Raw genomic sequence first — 19,454 nt, 5'->3', positions numbered from 1 at the left:
TATCCATGAGAGCTTTTGCATTTAAAAAAAATCCATTAAGCAAATTGACATATAGATCAACTACGATACAGGCGATTAGGTATTGGGAAGGTACCTTAAGGGAATAATATTCCATAGCAGCAGTGCTCACTCTGCCCTTTCCAGTCGGTCCTCTGCACTCCGTATACTTGCGAGGACGCTGGAAGTAAGAGAGAAATTAACAAACAAAACGCCATTAGCCAAGAAAATAATTAATGAACCATTGAAACAGATTACAATTGAAATCAAAATTACCCCAAAAGATAAGCACATCCCCAGAAGTGTTGGGACGGAGTTGCTAGGTACCTTGCAAATATGAATCAACTCTTTGCACTCAGTGCTCTGCCCAGGAAACAGGAAAGAATAAATAAATAAACGAAGAACTATTATTGCAGAAAATGTAGAAATATTCCATGAATTGTTTAAACTAAAACCGAAGAAATTAAAGATTTCAATCCATCCATCCAGCATAGCAATGGAAATTGTGTCGATCAATTTGGCTTACAGAATCACCTTTCCTTCAGAAATTAGGAAGGTACCTTAATGTGGTAGCGAGCTACTTGAGAGGTGGCAGACGGTGGCAAACAGTGGTAGCCAGCTGCGTGAGAGGTGGCAGCTATATAATAAACTTTGCATGCACCTAAGTTTCATGTTTGTCACCATAATTTTCCAGACTTTGGATAAAATACAAATTGGAAATGGTATATAAAATGACATGGTATATAAAATGACAGAACTTTGGTTAAAATAGTATTGCCACAATTTTCTTGCATCGGGCCACGTGAAGCCTGCAATAAGAGGTACAATGCGCTTTCAGAGTTAAAACTTTGGATAAAATTTAAGTGAACAAAATTGCTACGATTAAACTTTGGTTAAAACACAAGAAAACATAAAAAAAAAACGGTCAACGGATGGATTAATAGGCGGTCAAACGTTCGATCGAACGCTATAGTCCGGGCAGGGACTAATAACAATAAATCATTGGGAAGAATAATACCAATAATATTGTAAAGTAGATCTTATGGAAGAGTAATACCAATTTATTAAGAGTAATACCAATTTATTAAGTTACAATTTGAGGATAACAAATTAGAAATGCTCTATAAGCATAATAAATAAATAAAGTTACAATTTGAGGATAACAAATTAGTATAATGATTCTGCATGAAGATATTATTAAAAAGAAATATATATTGTATTTTTTTCAATGTTTAAAATTCTAAGAACTATTAATTTTTATATATATTATAACAGTATGAATGACACACCATGAGGGGTGTGACAATCATTGTCTATCTTTTTTGTTCTTTCTGGTTTTCTACTTGGGTATCTTGGTTGGCTTTCCTTTGTTGATAATGTAGCACTCGCACGATTTCAGTCACCTCACTAGGGACTAGCATAAACTATGTGGGTATGGGATTTTGTGGTTATAGAGTGGCCTCCCCTCTTCTGGTTCTTTGCATCGGCCATTTTGAACCTAATTTTGATGGACCACCTCATTCTATATCTGGGACCCCCTGCCCTTGTCAGCGAAGGGATCATTCTCTTCCTACTCCAAAAGTCAACCATGCCACATCAATAGGCACTAGTACAATGGGTGCAGCCTATTATTAGGAGAGGGGGCAAACTCGGGCACAACTGAAAGCTTTGCTATTAAGTACCAAGACCTCACCCCACAACCAAGTTAGGAAAAACTTACCCAAATAGAACTACAATTGGCTAAGGAATGGTGCTAATCACATATTTTGAGGTGCTAGCAGTTGTAGCAAAATGAATACCTTATATAGGCCATACTTGAGGTAGATATAGCTAGTAAATATACATAATGGACATTTACTAGCATGTCAAACTTCTTGGTAGGGCACTCATGGACCACAACACGGCCAGAGACAACATGTTACTTTCCATGGACCACATGCAATGGCCATTAAAATTTATGGATAAATGACTTGACAAATTTAAAAAATAATTAGCGAGTATTCCTCTCAACCCAAGATGCTCCCCTGGAAACAACAAAAAACCCATTCAAATTCACCCCGCCTCCTAAAAATTTCAATTACTTTCTTTTTAATTTTGTGCCTTACTTTTATACACTTATATTTTTTAGAAGCCAAAAGTCTTAATATTGTTTTTATGCTTCTAATTTTAACCAACAAAATCATTTTTTTCACAAAATCAATAATAAAAAAACTCATACTTTCGTATGTGGTCAAGGCTATGTAATGACAAACAAATCAAATTTTAAATTGTAGCTCTTATTTAGTAATTTATTTACATCTTTAATGTCGCCCTACTTGAAATATTTGTGCGAACGTCCTTGGAACAAGTAGATAACATCCCTAAGAAATTGAAAATGCACATCTTAAACTTTAAATAAAATGTATAATTAAAAAATCAACAAATTTACATGGCGTTAGTAATGCACATCTTTTTGACGTTAAAATAACTAGCATTTACACCAGATGTTGCAAAGGAAATGTCATAAGGTATAAATGTATAAGGTGATTGAAAATAAGAATTAATAAATAAAAATTGATGCAAAGGTGGAAGATAAAGTTAAATGATCTATAGATAGTATAATGCTTGTAACAAAGATTGGCTCTTGATCATCTAAAATGTTTTTTAAATTTCAATAAAAAATTACAAATAATAGATTATAATGGATGAGGTAAATAAAGAAAAATAGCATCATGAAAAATATGATGGTTGTATATCCACATTTAAAATTGCATCACAACTTTATAAATGATGCTTTATACATAGATTGGACACTTGCATCTATATTCGACTTTAAAACAATATTGTAACACTTAAATCACTTTATAACAATATACAGAAATGACAATCAAAATAGTTCAATTCATAACCATATATAGAAATGACAGTCAAGATAGTTCAATTCATGAGCAACAACTAGAAACATGGTTTGCTACAAAACATCAGTGAATATCATGACTTTAAAACAATATTTATAACAGTTAAATCTCTTTATAACAATCTATAGAAATGACAGTCAAAATAGTTCAATTCAAGAGCATAAGCTAGAAACATGGTTTGCTACATGAACAAATATCTTGATAACATTCAAAATATTTCAAAAGGAGATGCAATATATGGCATCGACTCTAAAAAAAAAGACCTGTAAGCACCACCTGAATCTCTGCCCATCTACTTTAACATGTGAACCTAAAACATACTTTAAAAATGCAAATCATGCATTCCATAAAAATTTAGAAAATCTTCAGAAAGCAGACATAAAAGGTTCATGTTTTGTTGCCTTAATTCTCCAGTGTCATTATCAAAATTCATAGTTGTGGTTGAAGCCGAAAGAAAACTTTCAAATAGTTTAATTTCCTGGCATTTAGTAACAGACTAGTCTTACACTTGCACTAAAAAGAAATAAAGTAATCTACTGCCAATATTAATATAAATTTGGCAAACTAAATCACACTAGTATAAAGTGGCTGGAAAATTAAGACCGCGACTTCACCCGAAGACTGAAACTAAGCTTCATCTTGTGACTTCCCCAATTTGTACAGCAGTTCAGAAGTTCTCAACATCGGAAGCCACCACGCATAAACAGAGGATCTGAAGGACAGTCTATAGAGAGATGTCCATGACCCCCACAGACATGGCAGTAAATTATCTTGAAATCATCAAACCCTCCACGTGGTGCCATAATTCTAGGAGGGATTTGAACACGGGGGCAGTCCCTGACAAGATGACCAGGTTCACCATGGCCATTGCAAACCGGGCTATTCATACAATCTCGAGCCAAGTGGCCAATCTGGTGATAGTTATTTCTGGCCTTATCATTAGGAGTTGGGAAAATTTTAAGAAGCCCCCCTAAATTTATATGTATAATAAATGGGTGAATCTCCATGGTATATAGGAAAAATGGAAGGCGATTTTATCAATAATATAATATGTATATATAATTTTTTGGCGAATCTCTCACCAGGCATGGCGAATATTTTACTCAATTATAAAATCTTGTAAGATCTTGGCAAGTCTTTCGCTAAATAATAAAACTTTGTAAAGTCCTAGTGAATCTTAGCATTGTGAACTCTTAGAGAATTTTTTGAAAAAGTATAAAACCATATATGTCAAGAGCCACATGGTGGCAATATCACTGTTTTTTTTTCACATTTCCACGACATGGAACTTGTTTATAGAATTATAAAAAAGCCAACCAAGTCCCTTATAATATGCAGGTAAGCTTATAACAGAGTATGATACCTTTACTATGCTTGTCTTCATTCAAGTGTCATAGTTGCTATACTTAACACTGTGAATCACAAATCTCTCAGAACTCAACTCTATAGTGTAATTAAAGCCTTTGAAAATTGAATCTGACAACTCTATAAAAAGGATTAGTTAAATAGAAGCTTTTTTGAATGAGCCCACTAACTATCACTACTAAACAATCAATCTAGACTATGAATTCTTCCATCTTGATCACAATTGTGCTCACGATCAAGGGAGTGCGACGACCTGGCCTGACATAATGGCCATCATAGCTTCCAATAATCAACAACCACCTTGCAAGGACATCCTAGCTCATGTCTCATGAATTTTATTCATCAATCTTAATTGATATAAATCTTATAAAGATAATATTAGAATCCTCTCGAGATTCACTGTTAATACAAGGGTAAAGGAAATTTTCTAGCTCAAGGCACTAGCCAATACCAACTTTGGTATTTGTGACCCCTTTGTGGGGATGCACCTACCTTGCCCCGTTGGGTTTCTACCTTGTAACATAGTTCAAGGATCACAAGACTTTCCAATCTTCCTACTCCATTAGACACACTTTATATGCTATACATAGTGAATGGAAAAGAAGCATTATAGAACACACAATTTCACAGAAGGAAGAAAAATCTTAGCCAGTTCAATATCAAAATATTAACCACTAATTAATAAAGAATAACAAGTAGTGTAATGGATTGTTCCGAGTTATTTATTTACAAGATGTAAAGAATGTAGTGGAATGGAAAATATTACTTAGGCAACCCTTCAATATTTTCTGCTAATATGTCTGTGCATGTACATATGAAATTAAGAGCATTGTTGAATACAAAGTTTCCTTTTCTCTTGCCTCCATTTTGACAAATCAGTGTGAAATCAGTGTCACTTTGAATCTCCTTTCCTGTGTGGATGTTTTGAAAAATCAATGTGAAATCAAAGTCACTTTGAATTTCCTTTCCTGTGAGGGATCACATCCACAGTTGATTAGTAAAAGATAATCTACTATATATTATGTTCAAGAAACTGACTGCAATCTATAGTGGAAACGAGACCTCAATTCTTATTCTGAATTTGAATATCTCAGGACAACATAAGAGATAAAAATGCATATGGCCTTAGTAGCTAGAAAACAATCACTCCATCATTACAAGACCACCTAGATTTCGGCACTTAATCTAAATAATGGCACTAGTTGCAGTGCTTATTTGCATTAACACCATGGAAAAGCAACAACAATGTTTCAAAGCACACTTACTGGAAAAGTTGTAACGTTCCAAGAATATTTAATGATAGCATCTGAACCTCATAGCTATGGTGGGGAAACTAGGGAACCCAAATCTTGGAAGATATCTCATACCAAATCTGAGAAAAAAATAAAAAAGGGAAAAAATCAAAATCTATAAATCAAGCAATGAATTGTTTACAAATCAAATACAATTCCTTTAACTAACAGTTAAATTGTGGTGATATATTTAAATATTTAGTAAGAGGGGAACTTCAAACCATGGAATATTACCTTTGTCATTATTGTCATCCCTCAGTCACTGAGATTACAAATCAATACTTATGGAAAGATTGTAAGAAATTATGTGAAATAGTAAAGCATAACCTCTATTTTCAAGCAACAAAATCAAGACATTGTTACATCAAGAGCCATAATTGATACATGATCAATGAATCAAGTCCTTGTATGGCATAGGCTTGTTTCACAACCTCTATTTTCTCAATAACAAAATCAAGACATTGTATGTGGTTATTGCCAAAATGAAACTGCGTTCTAATTTGGAAGAGGATCTTATCAAAAAACATGGATTTATTCAAAGCTACAAAGCCTAATGGGTTACTGAAAAATAAGTTGGAATATGGGATCATGATACTTAAATTGAAAAAATATGTTTTCCTTTTAGAAACATTACAGTTATACAATGTTTTTTGAAAGCATTAGAATTTGAAATTGGACCTTTCTATCAAGACAAATTTTCATTAACAAAATGTACTTTCCTACCTGAAACGTTGTAGATATCCAAGAAAAACTTGAAAAGCATAAGAGAACTTAGCATAATGTACTTTCTTTCCTTCCTTAACATTCTTAAAGAGTCGAGGTTCCCCAAGTCATCGGGTAACTTTCGAAGGAAACGACAGTTAGTAATAGTCTAATTCACAACTGAAGATGTGTCACAAATACGAGGGGGCATCTCCTCGAAATCACAAAAGTTCTCCAGGTTAAAATCTAGCATTATTGGAAGCTTAATGCTCGACTGGGTGTTATTGAACCCAGACATTTTTCCAATCTTCACTAAAAGCTTAAAGATAGCTTCTCTAAGTTCTACATGACTTTACTATGCTCTTGAAGTGGGGGCACATGTAGCCTCTCCAAGTGAATAGTCTTAAACTAAGTGAAGATAAGGTCGATAGATCATTTAGTGTGGATCTCTTTAACCCATAATTGAATACTATGTCTCTCTTGAACCCATAATTGAATACTATTAGGACTTTCAAATTTTTCATGGAACTCAAAAATGTTGGAAGAAAGTATTTGCTTCCATAAAAGAGTAAAACTAAAGCCTCTGCTTGAGGACAATTGATGTCACACCACTAATACTTCTCCATGGAATATGTATAGGTAAACCACAAATGCAGAATTCCATTAGAATATTGTGTTTATTGAATACACAAATGAAATCATTGCATTTCTTTAAAATATATTTTGAAATCAAAATTACCGAAATTACATATCGATAACCTAGTGGGTGTAGGATAAAATTCGCCCATGTCATTCACAGAAAGGGTGAGAAAAAACCTAATAATATATATAAAACCAAGAAAAATTCAAATTCATCACTTCTAGGGACCTCGTAACCACCCTGCCAATACACAAGTATGTTCTTGTTTGCTGTTAGAAAAATTACCCAAATTACAATCTGTTTACTCCAGCCTATGTTGGAAAGTTATAGAAGGATGACTAGTGCAATCAATCCATTCCTTTTAACCCTGGATTTGTTTCAGTTTAAAACAGAAGTATACAAATACTTGTCCAATGTCTATGCTTTAACCATTCACCTTAAGATGCTTTTACAATATAATTTCCTAAGTCTATTTAATATCTTCATTATCATAAAAACCAACCTATATCCATCTTAACTCCACATCTACCACTCTTAGGGGGATGAAATCTATTTATCCCTCTGAGCACTTGGTAGACCCAGAATTAAGATGGATCTAAGATGATAGAATTTATCCAGAGTAAAGATGGATCTATGTTGGTTTAATTCCCCCATTTAAATAGGCTACATTCCAAGTGAATACCATGGGTCAATACCATGTGCCCTTTTGGTGAATACCATGGGTCAATACCATGTGCCATTTTTATTTTTGTTAATACTAATATTAGGGTTAATAATGTTTTTTTGCATGGTATTAATAAGAATCTAGCCCATGGTATTTGTCCCATAGTATTTTGCCCACTTTTTGAGTGTTCGTAAATATAAGGTGACTTATGGAGTAAATATAAAAAAATGTTTTATTTGTTTACCATACCTCTCGTTTGTTTATATTTTTATTAATTTACCATACCTCTTTTACAAATATGGTATTTGGCCCATAGGATTCACTTAAATAGAACCTCTTTTTTGAGCCTTCATAAATAGAACGAGGGTTATGGACTAAATATAAAAAGAGGTTTTATTTATTTACCATACGTATAGTTTATTTATATTTTTATTTATTTACCATACCCTTTGAGTAAGTATAAAAAGACGTTTTATTTATTTACCATACCTCCACTTTACTTATATTTTTATTTGTTTACACCCTTGCATGTATATAAGGTGACTTATGGAGTGAATATAAAAAATGTTTTATTTATTTACCATACCTCTCATTTATTTATATTTTTATTAATTTACCATACCTCTTTTATAAATATGGTATTTTGCCCATAGGATTCACTTAAATAAAACCTATTCTTGAAAATTAGGGCGAATGGAAGGTTGTAACTCCTAATTTCAAGGGCTAAATTTACCTTTTTTACCCTCTCCCTTAAAATTAGGTGGGCTATTTGAGGTGATTTGTAAAAATGTACTATGATACAAAATATTCACCCACTAAAAATTTAAAACCCCTTAATTTCGCCAAAGGGCGAACATTCGCCCCTAAAATTTTCCATGATTAGGAGAGTCTGCCATAACATGCCCAGGCAAATAACACTTCTTGCAGAGTGCTAATTTTGGAAGTCCTAGCTCATGAGAAGAACATTCCTTTGCCATGTGACCTGTTTTACCACACATGTTACAGACAGGCTCATTGCGGCAATCACCTCCAAGATGACCAAGCTTCTTGCAATTCCTGCATAATTGCTCTTTAGGACACTTCGATGCAATGTGCCTGTCATGAGAAAAACAAAAAAACAAAAAACAAATTAGGACCTCCATATGCCTTTTCTTTCCATGTCGCCCTAAATGCAAACAACATGATTGAAAAACACAATAGCAACCTCCCCATTTGTTCTAACTCCAACACTTCCCTCTCTATACCTTATCTGAAGCAGATATTTTATGAACGATTTTATGAACAACTAGTCAAAAAAATCTCAAGAATATATTTGTATTTTTTATGATTGCTATTTTTTGCTTCCAATGATAACAAAAATGATAAATTAATGACATCATTAAAGCTAGAAATAAAGGGGTGAGTTTGGATGAAATCGGACACTTGGCCATCTATTGTAGTTCCAAAGATATGGGGAGTCATATCATGGTTTGGCATGGAGCGCCATGGATGATATTTTGGAGAATGTTGAGCAAACCAAACATCTCCACTGTAACCTGCATTGCAGAAATTCCCAAGAGTTAGAAATGTATTTCCATCACTACAATTGGCAGTTAGCAATGTGCCTATTTCGATCACTACAATTTGCAAGCTAACTTGTTCTAAAAAACTGGAACGTAGTTTAGAAATTTAAAACACAAAAAAACAATTCATTGACTTTTAATTGCCTCCAAGAATGACAAAAGGACTGCTAAAGAACAAAAATACATTTACATTGTTTTATTAGCAACATATCATCATGCTCTTTCTGAATCTAAGAGAATTGTTTGATGATGGGACTTGTATGTCCATTATTGACATAGGGAAGGAGGCAATATGAAGAGGATTTGAATAAATATAACTAACCTCCAATGTGTCCACTTGCAGAAGCATAAACAACTGCTTGCAATGTGTCCACTTGCAGAAGCATCAGTAACTTCTTGATCATCCATGATGGCCCCTCGAGCATTATTCACAATCAATAAACCCTTCTTCATCTTGGTGATTTTCTCCTTGTTAAACATTCCCCTATTGTAATCTAAAGGAAAGGGTGGGAGAAACAATAATTAGGTTTCTATTCACAAGTTGTATGAAATATATAGGTTCTATTGACCTCTGACTTAATAATGGGAGAGATTATTTATGAAATTGTGATAACACGCACCTAGTTTTGTCAGAAAAAGGCATATTAATGACAAGTACATCACATTTCATCAAGATTTGTTTCCAATGTTGCTCCAGTTTCCTTTTCCAATTCAGGTCCAATAGAAAGACGGTTGTGGTTAGGTTCAATTAGTCGAAACATGGCATTTTCTCTCTAGAGCAGTGCTTCCCTACATCTTAAATACGTCTCTGAGCCTATTATGCATGCAATAATATGCATGTGAATTCATAGTTGTGGTTGAAGCTGACAGAAAACTTTCAAATAGTTTAATTCCCTGGAATTTAGTAACAGACTAGTCTTACACTTGCACTACAAAGAAATAAAGTAATCTGGTGCCAATATTAATATAATTTTGGCAAACTAAATCACACTAGTATAAAGTGGTTGGAAAATTAATACCGCGACTTCACCCGAAGACTAAAACTAAGCTTCATCTTCTGACTTCCCCAATTTGTACAGAGGCTCAGAAGTTCTCAACGTCGGAGGCCACCACGCATAAACAAGGATCTAAAGGAAAATATATAAAGAGATGTCCACGACCCCCACAAACATGGCAGTGAATTATCTTGAAATCATCAAACCCTCCATGTGTTTCAAACCCTCCACATGGTGCCATAATTCTAGGAGGGCTTCGAACATGGGGGCAGTCCTGGACAAGATGGCCAGGCTCACCATAGCCATTGCAAGCCGAGCTATTCATACAATCTCGAGCCAAGTGGCCAATCTGACGACAGTTATTGCAGGCCTTATCATTAGGATAGTTTGCCATAATATGCCCAGGCAAATAACACTTCTTGCAGAGTGTTGATTTTGGAAGTCCTAGCTCATGAGAAGAACATTCCTTTGCCATGTGACCTATTTTACCACACATGTTACAGACAGGCTCATTGCGGCAATCAGCTGCAAGATGACTAGGCTTCTTGCAATTCCTGCATAATTTCTCTTTTGGACACTTCGATGCAATGTCCCTGTCATGAGGAAAAAAAAACGAATTAGGACCTCCATTTGCCTTTTCTTTCGATGTTTCCCTAAACGAAAACAACATGATTGAAAACCACAACAACAACCTCTCCATTTGTTCTAACTCCAACACTTACCTCTCTATACCTTATCTGAAGTAGAGATTTTATGAACAATTAGTCAGAAAACTCTCAAGAATATCTCTGTATTTTTTATGATTGCTATTTTTTGCTTCCAAAGATAACAAAAATAATAAATTAATGATAGCATTAAAGCTAGAAACAAAGGGGTGAAATTGGATGAAATCAGACACCTATCCATCTATTTTAGTCCCAAAGATATGGGGAGTCATAGCATGGTTTGGCATGGAGCGCCATGGATGATATTTTGGAGCAGGTTGAGCAAACAAAACATCTCCACTGTAACCTCCATTGCAGAAAGTTCCAAGAGTTAGCAATGTACCTGTTTCCATCACTACAATTGGAAGTTAGAAATGTGCCTGTTTCCATCACTGCAATTGGCAAGCTAACTTGTTCTAACAAACTGGAATGTAGTTTAGAAATTTAAAAACACAAAAAAATGATTCGTTGTCTTTTAATTGCCTCCAAGAATGACAAAAGGACTGCGAAAGCACAAAAATACATTTACTTGTTTTATTGGCAACATATCATCATGCTCTTTTTGAATATAAGAGAATTGTTTGATGATGGGACTTGTATGTCCATTATTGACATAGGGAAGGAGGCAATATGAAGAGGAGTTGAATAAATATAACTAACCTCCAATGTGTCCACTTGCAGAAGCATTAGCAACTGCTTGCAATGTGTCCACTTGCAGAAGCATCAACAACTGCTTGAGCATCCATGATGGCCCATCGAGCATTATTCACAATCAATAAACGCTTCTTTAGCTTGGTGATTTTCTCCTTGTTAAACATTCCCCTATTGTAATCTAAAGGAAAGGACAAGAGAAACAATAATTAGGTTTCGGTTCACAAGTTGTATGAAATATATAGGTTCTATTGACCTCTAACTGAATAATGGGAGAGATTATTTATGAAATTGTGATAATGCGCACCTAGTTTTGTCAGAAAGAGGCATACTAATGACAAGTACATCACATTTAGGTAGCATTTCATCAAGATTTGTCTCCAATGTTGCTCCAATTTCCTTTTCCAATCTGGGTCCAATAGAAAGATGGTTGCAGTCGAGTTCAATTGGCTGAAACATGGCATTTTTTTCTCTAGAGCAGTGATTCCCTACATCTTAAATACGTCTCTGAGGCTGTTGTGCATGCAATAATATGCAATTGAATTCATAGTTTTGGTTGAAGCCAGAAGAAAACTTTCAAATAGTTTAATTTCCTAGCATTTAGTAAGAGACTAGTCTTACACTTGCACTACAAAGAAATAAAGTAATCTAGTGCCAATATTAATATAAATTCGGCAAACTAAATCACACTAGAATAAAGTGGTTGGAAAATTAAGACCGTGACTTCACCCGAAGACTAAAACTAATCTTCATCTTGTGACTTCCCCAATTTGTACAGAAGTTCAGAAGTTCTCAACGTTTAGTAACATACTAATCTTACACTTGCACTACAAAGAAATAAAGTAATATAATGCCAATATATAATATAAATTCAGCAAACTAAATCAAACTAGTATAAAGTGGCTGGAAAATTGAGACTGCGACTTAACCCAAAGACTAAAACTAAGCTTCATCTTGTGACTTCCCGAATTTGTACAGCAGTTCAAAAGTTCAGAAGCCACCACGCATAAACAAAGGATCTGAAGGACAGTCTATAGAGAGATGTCCACGACCCCCACAAACATGGCAGTAAATTATATTGAAACCATCAAACCCTCCACGTGTTTCAAACCCTCCACGTGGTGCCAAAATTCTAGGAGGGCTTTGAACACGGGGGTAGTCCCTGACAAGATGACCAGGTTCACCACAACCATTGCAGACCGGGCTATTCATACAATCTCGAGCCAAGTGGCTAGTCACTATGGCAATCAGGTGCATGATGACCAGGCTTCTTTTAATTCCTGCATAATTGCTCTTTTGGACACTTCGCTTCGATGTAATGTGCCTGTCATGAGAAAAACAAAAAATAAAAAACAAATTAGGGCCTCCATATGCGTTTTCTTTCCATTTTGCCCTAAATGCAAACTGCATGATTGAAAACCACAACATCAACCTCTCCATTTGTTCTAACTCCAACACTTCCCTCTCTATACCTTATCTGAAGTAGAGGTTTTTATGAACAATTAGTCAGAAAACTCTCATGAATATATCTGTATTTTTTTTATGATTGTTATTTTCTCCTTCCAAAGATAACAAAAATGATAAATTAATGACAACATTATAGCTAGAAACAAAGGGGTGAAATTGGATGAAATAAGACACCTGGCCATCTATTGTAGTTCGAGAGATATGGGGTTTGATAGCATGGTTTGGCATGGAGCGCCATGGATGATCTTTTGGAGAAGGTTGAGAAAACCAAACATCTCCAGTGTAACCTGCATTACAAAAAGTCCCAAGAGTTAGCAATGTACCTGAAGAGGAGTTGAATAAATATCACTGACCTCCAATGTGTCCACTTGTAGAAGCATCATCAACTGCTTGAGCATCCATGATGGCCCCTCAAGCATTATTCACAATCAATAAACCCTTCTTTAGATTGTTGGGGAAGATTGCATAGGCCCTGTCATCGGCAAGGCTTGTGAGTCTGCAACCCAACTCGGCGGTGTTCCAGATACAAGTATTTGAAAAAGAGGAAATGGGTGAGTAGCCGTAGGTTGGAGAACAACTGAGATACCTAATGTGTAAATCACTAAAAAACGGCCAACCCATCAACGAAAATTAGGCTTGCTTGCACCCTGTTTTGAAACTGGATTCTGGATGGTATTTGGGTATCAGTTGGTAGTAGCAGTGGATAGGCTGGTAGTAGCGGTGGATAGGCAAGACGCAAAGACTGGTTCATTGCAATGTCGTGGCCAGGAGACGAGAACTAGCCACCCAAGAGACAACCCTAGCTAAGTTAGGGTTTTGTAGAGCATTTTCACGGAACTTGCAAAGCGTTTTCACGGAGCTTGGCATCGAACTTGGTAATGAACAGGCTTAGGGTTAGATGCACCCGTGGAGCCACCAATCAAAGTTGAAAGAATTGCAAATGGTTAGGTGCACCCAGCCTAGCCACAGAACAAAGTTGAAAGAATTGCAAATGAGAATATGGTTATAATAGTGCAAATCAAGATTTAGTTGACTTGACAGTTAGTAGCACCTAATGGTGGAAAAACATTTAATCGTCTAACAATGGATCTGACAATCAGGATTATGACAGAAAGGCAGTTGGGGGAGTTTATTTCAGAGGGGAATGCCTTATGGCATAAATATATATAGATATATATTACAATTCAAAAAAATTGTATGGGTGGAGTAGAAAAACGAGTAGCGGATAAGGTAAGTGAATTTCGTTAGTAATGAACATCTTCTTAATGTTAAATATATAAATCAATTTAAAAAATTACATTGGATGAGTAGAAAAACGAGTAGCGGATATCTCTAAGAGTTCAACGAAATTTGTTTTTTTTAATATATATATATATATATATATATATATATATATATTAGCAATTGTCTCAAAAATGCAAAGAAAGACTTATAATTTTTTTAAATTGGGAATATTGTAAAAAATACATTTGCAGATATATATCACATATGTATTGATATATTTTAATTTATATAGATATTATAAAAAATGATATTTTAGTTTTATAGATCTTTAATATATATAAAATAAGTTGTATATATTTATGTATAATTATTTAAATTATATATATATATATATAATTCTAGAGCTCAAACTAAAAACACTAATATGATATGTCTCTAACAAAATATTAAAAATAGAGAATAATGAGTGTTGGAAACCACCATTTAAACTCAACTAAAATTATTGGATTATAAAATTTACAGTCTAAATTATATAATTAATTAATACTAATTTTTTTCTAAAAATTAGTTAAAATATATTTAGAGTGTATTTTAATTTATATATAAATGGTATGCGGTGCTATTTTAATTTCATATATAATCCATATTAAAAAAACAAATTTGATACACCACTCAACAAAATACCCAAAATAATAAATAAAAACATACCCTGCAAAATTACAATTAAAAAAGGCCATTAAATTACCCCCACTAAAAAATATTATTTTTAACCAGAATAATGAAATTTTTTAATGAAGATTAAGCCTTGGATGAACAAAGGCTATAAAAGGATTTTTCAAAAGGAAATTTTGTGTACATTTCCTCCAATGAAAACATAGAGATTATCTTAAATTGTGGCATACATGAAAACGAAAATGCAAATGGCAACAACAGAGTTTGTTAAAATTTGATAGTTACCTAGTAAAGTTGAAAACTAGGCCCTTGAATAGTCTACAAAAAACTTTATCTATGTCCCAACAAAACTATAGACTTTGGCATACAAGAAAACGAAAACGCAAATGGCAACAACAAAGTTTGTTAAAAATTGATAGTTACCTGGTAAAGTTGAAACTAGGCCCTTGAATAGTCTGCAAAAAACTTTATCTATGTCCCAACAAAATTATAGACTTTCAAAACATAGTCTGCAAAATATAACAAATAAAAAGGCCATTAAATTACCCCTACCAAAAATTATTTTTTTAACCAGAATAATGAAAAAAATGAAATAATGAAATTACAAGACAAAGGAAACATGTCAATAGAGTTGCATATCCTAAAAACGCAAGGTTAGGAGTTTGTGTGTAGATCATTGGAGATAGTTAGGCGTACATCTTGATGTATCTCCTTCTCATCAACTTTACACATCAAACCATTGGCACTCTACTTTGGCTTTAGGTTTTGTTCTCTGATGATGATTAATTTGATCCAATGGGTTCTCATGCTTCTCAAATGCTTTTAAGTGTTGTGGTGGATGGATCCTTCCTAATTGTTCATTTTGTCGCGAGGTAGATTTTTGGCTTGAATTCCCATCACTAAAGATCCTTGACCCCCCCACATTAACCTTTATGATGCCCTAAGCATCATTCTCGATGTGAAGTTGTTGATTTTTTGTTTTCATATCTTGTTCCAAATTTGAATATCTTGTTGCACCTATGCTTCATGGCTCATGCATGTTTTAGTTCCAAAATGGGGATTAGGGAAGCCATCTTTTATATTTATAACAATGGACTCCAACCTCCAATGATGCATGGAAGAACCTTGATTCCTTAAATGGTCCAGATTGAGTTTCTAGTCCCCTTCCAAGTTTATGCTTCTCGATTCAAATTTATGCTTTTGTTCCTTGTTGGCTGTCACACCGTCAACATAAATTCTTGGCAGGTTAGCCTACATTTCCTATAGAGACATAGTATGGTTCTCCCATATTCTTTGTAATTACAAACCCAAAACCTGCATTGCTAGGACAGAGCAACCCTCTTGAAGGACCATCAAAATAGATTTTAGAATGGAGCCTTTTGCAACTGGACATATTGCAATTGGATTTCTGGTGTTTACATCGTGAAACACTTTTGACTTATCATCAGGCTAATAGTGGAGGAGTGGAGAGAAGTTTTGCAAATATTTGTGCCCCAAATATTTCGTGCATTGCAAATGAAAAACCCATTATCACGATTGATTTACTTACCTTGAAAGAAGAGGAAAGACCAAAGTTCCAAATTTTCATACCTATTTTCCAATTGAGCTTGCATGACGGGCTCCAAGTGTCAACTTCCTTTCCCCAAAAGGAGTTTGGCAATCGAGAAAGTGTAGAAAGAGGGTAATCGCCATAATAATTCCTAGTTGTAGGGTAACCATATTTCATGTCAAATCTACAATGCAATCCATATATAAGCTCAGTAAAAAGAGAGTCGCTCATGTTGTTGTTTTAATCATTATGGTGGCTTTAATTTTTAATTGTTGTGACAAGAGCAACAGTCTTGGAGGTTGCAAGCATTGTACATCCCATTACCATTATAACTAATAAAAAGGAAAGCTTGTTATGTTTATTATCGAGTACAGGCTTGAAATTGTGCTTGAACTTCCCAGTGAATTGGGATTGGATGTTGTAGGCAGGCAGGGGTGATCTTTGTCCAATCACCATCACAACAAGTAGGGTCATCATAAGCACCGAAAATGTGTACCAGAATGCTTATAATGTTGTTAATGACTTTTGGATCAGAGTGCTTAAAATGTTGTTAACGACTTTAGGATCATATTATACGACATTTTTTTCTTTTTGTCTCACTTCTTCCTGCAAATGTTTTGTAAATTCAAGCCATACTACCCTCCAAAATCCACAAGCACTTTACAATTAGTACTCTGGAAAATTAGTAAAAAGAGTCATCACAACTTCCTCATCCTCAATTCACAAATTTCTGGATTGTTTCCCCGAGGACTTGGTTGAAATTGCTGATAAAAATCAAATTCACATTGGAATGCCTGGCAATTTCACAAGGCAAAGTGAAATTCATTTGACATACACATCCCTGGTCATATAGTGGTGGGCAGAAGGCCTAATTAGTCAGATTAGCCTGGTTTCATGGATTATAATATTCTTCATAGAAAGAGAAAACACAAATGTCCCACTGACAATATAGATTATAATGAAATCAATGCTAATCAATTAAATGTCAATAATACCATACAAACATTTTATACAAATAGGCACAAATATGATCACTGCAAAATCTGTCCCATGAAAGTATCGTCATGGAAGCCCAATTAGTGTATTACATCCACTATCCCTCAATGAGAATTTGATAAAATGATGAGAATTAATGGAGGAAATAAGAGAGTAGCTAACATGAGAATGTGAGAATGTAAGCAAATTCCTTGATCGATTTCCATTGCTGCATAAAAATAGATCAGCATTGATAGAATCATAAAGAAAAGTACAATTGATATTAATCAGAACAAGTGATATCAATCAGAACAATTTATAATAGACTAAGTGGCACATGCACATATATGGTGTTTGATTTATAGCCATCGAAGCATAACACAGGTCTTGGGAGAGGGTCTAAATGCACAACACACATGAGACATTTCATCAATTCCATTGGCCAAGACGAGTTCAGTAAAGTCCACTAGCCAATTCATCACATTAAATAAAAGATGATTTTAGCTCAGCCCACCAACCAATTCTATTACATTAATTTGAGTAGAGTGTTTTTGGGGTGCATCAGGCTAGTGTTATTTACAAAACTTGAATGAAGATAAAGCATGCAGAAGGTCCATAGTCATTGAGAAAAAATATATAAAAATACCTAGCCTTAAATGGAGAAATATCCTCTTGCTATATCAATTAGTCTATTGCTTAAAAAGGAAACTCTTTTGAAAATGGCAGCACGGGCGGACCTCGTGAGGAAGTTCTTGTGATTTCTAATGGAGGAATACATCATAAATAAATGCATTCAAAGTGTAGAGAAATTCCTAGAACACGACGGGCACCTCGTGGGTTTTCCATATATGTTGAGGAAATTCATGGGCATTGTTGGGTTGTGTTATACTCTTTCCACAAATGGCCCACGTAGTTAACCAAGGGGTTAGAGGGGGGGCAGAGCCCCCCCTTCATTGTGCCGATTACGTAGCAGGGGGGTCACAGGGGATTTGAGGGGTGCAGGTAACCCCACTCTATGGGGTCCGGGGAAGCGCCCAAGAAAATTTTGGTTTTGGAACCTATATTAGGTTGGGCGGACCCACCTATGGTTTTGTGCATGATTTTCGCACATGTTTTTGGACACAATAGTTTTCGGTCCATGGTTTTGGACGCGATGGTTTTTGGTCCATGGTATTGGATGCTTCGGCATGTATAAATATGTATTATAACATTGAAAGGAAAATAATGAAAAATCAAGCTGGTAGTCCTGGTTTTGGGATCCAGGGGAAATCTCTATGTATATGTGTTTTATGTGATATGCTCTCGCGTTGCTTATTTTCTGTGTTTTAGAATTCTTATGCAGGTAATTTATGTACACGGTTAAAACCTACATTTGGTATCAGAGGTGTTTTGGCTTCAAGGGGACGCCTTTGTTGTTGAGGGCTTTCACTCGAGCCTATGGTAGACCCTATTTAGTGGGAGCTCTGCGAGATCGATTCTGGTGGTGAAAGAAGATGGTGAGCAATGGAAAGATAGAGATTGAGAAATTTAATGGTCAAAGTTTTGAGTTGTGGAAACTCAAGTGGAGGATTTGTTGGTGGATAAAGATCAGTGGATCACGGTAGATCCGTGTACTAAACCAAAAGGAGTGTCCGATTAAGAATGGAAGAAGTTGGATCGAAAGGCAAAGAGCACAATACGATTATGTGTCTCGGATTCAGTATTGCTGAATGTATCAGGGGAAGCTACGACGAAGGATTTGTGGGACAAGTTAGGGACTTTGTAACAATCTAAGTCTCTGGTGAATAAACTGTTCCTACGGAAAAAGCTGTATAACCTAAGGATGAAAGATGGAGACTCGGTGACAGAGCATCTGAACACATTTAATATTGTGGTAAGTCAGTTAGCATATGTTGATATTAAAATTTCAAATGAATATAAGTGCATCAGTTTTTTGTGTTCTCTACCAGATTCGTGGGATAGTCTGGTTATTGCAATAGGTAGCAATGCAATTGCCTTGCAGTTTGATGAAATAGTCTCATCCTTGCTGATAGAGGAGATGAGACAGAAAAATATGGAGAGCCAGAATGGTGATGCCTTGTTTGCACAAGGACGGTCC

The 19,454-nt window shown here is 35.0% G+C and overlaps 1 pseudogene; it reads right to left on the bottom strand.

Moving 5' to 3' along the window:
* Positions 1–9,545: 9,545 nt before the first annotated feature.
* On the bottom strand, positions 9,546–13,338 carry LOC149248005 (uncharacterized; annotated as a pseudogene).
* Between the last annotated feature and the right edge of the window lie 6,116 nt (positions 13,339–19,454).

Source organism: Pinus tabuliformis, chromosome 7 (genome assembly GCF_031772625.1).
Source record: "Pinus tabuliformis cultivar Carrire ecotype Pingquan chromosome 7, CPIR1, whole genome shotgun sequence".
Taxonomy (NCBI): domain Eukaryota; kingdom Viridiplantae; phylum Streptophyta; class Pinopsida; order Pinales; family Pinaceae; genus Pinus; species Pinus tabuliformis.
This window is presented reverse-complemented; position numbering and strand designations above follow the sequence as displayed.